Source organism: Dipteris shenzhenensis, chromosome 28, assembly GCF_047967505.1.
Source record: "Dipteris shenzhenensis isolate YYH24624 ecotype China chromosome 28, Dip_SZ_1.0, whole genome shotgun sequence".
Lineage (NCBI taxonomy): Eukaryota > Viridiplantae > Streptophyta > Polypodiopsida > Gleicheniales > Dipteridaceae > Dipteris > Dipteris shenzhenensis.
Window position 1 is genome coordinate 21,647,811 of NC_141623.1, and position 1,075 is coordinate 21,648,885.

Sequence of the window (1,075 nt, forward strand, 5' to 3'; positions counted from 1 at the left end):
TCGCTCTTGTAAAGTCAGTTGATGTCAATGTCTTAGGCAATGGAGATGTAGTGTTTAATGTTGTGCCTTCAAGTTACATGCTCAACACTTTGAATTTCCACGATTCCAAAATTGTGTTTTCGCAACAACTTTAGGAAAGCCCTTTGACAAGAATGCACAAAGAATATGGGCTACTAGTGTCCACCTTATACTATCATAAAATTATTTTGTTGTGTCACCACTCATGGAAGTTGTTGGCTTTTGTGTCATCCCTGCTTCTATAGGGTGTTTAGTATCTATATTCATTTTATTAGAGACTATATTTTACAGTTTGGTAAGCTCTGCGATCCTCTTCGAAATCACACCCCCATCTTGTTTATGTCCAACACAATGTCCATAAGTAGCATATAGTTGCCCAGAGCAATAGGGATGTCTCTTTAAATTGATTACTTGTCAATATGATTTTCTAGAGCTCAATTATTTCAGCTTTTGACTCCCCTAGTAAACAAAAATCATTACCCAACATGTGGTGAAGGTTTCGAGCTTCATTTTGCTACCCACGCCCCAACTTTTCTGCCATGCTTAGTCAAAGAAGCCCTCTAAAGTCCCAAAAACGAACTAAAACTATCAGCCCATCATGGAAGCCATTTCTTAGCCTAAAAATTGGCAAGTTCAGATTGCCTTGCCACTTCAAGTCTTTTGTTTGTGGAGATTCAGTATTCATCTTGTTTTTGGGAGACTAATGGTTGCACATATTGCAGCCCATTACTTTCAAAGTTATTGCAAAGCTTCTCACTTGCTACCCACGTCACTATTAGGAAAGAAATTGTCACTTTGGGGACACCCATCTTCAGGTTGTTGCCCCTCAATTGCTCCAGAGTAGCTTGGGTTGTCAGTTCCAAATTGTGTCATAGAAGCCTTGATCTTGCATGGATTGACTACCACAGCAGAGGATCTTCTAGTTGTTGAGTATTATGATAGCGATTCTTTAGCCGACGGTTTTAGCCACTCAGACTCATCCCAAGGTAAATCAGAATTACAGATTAGATTGTATGACCGAGTTTTTCCATTTCGAGGACTTCCTCTGAAGTTTAAA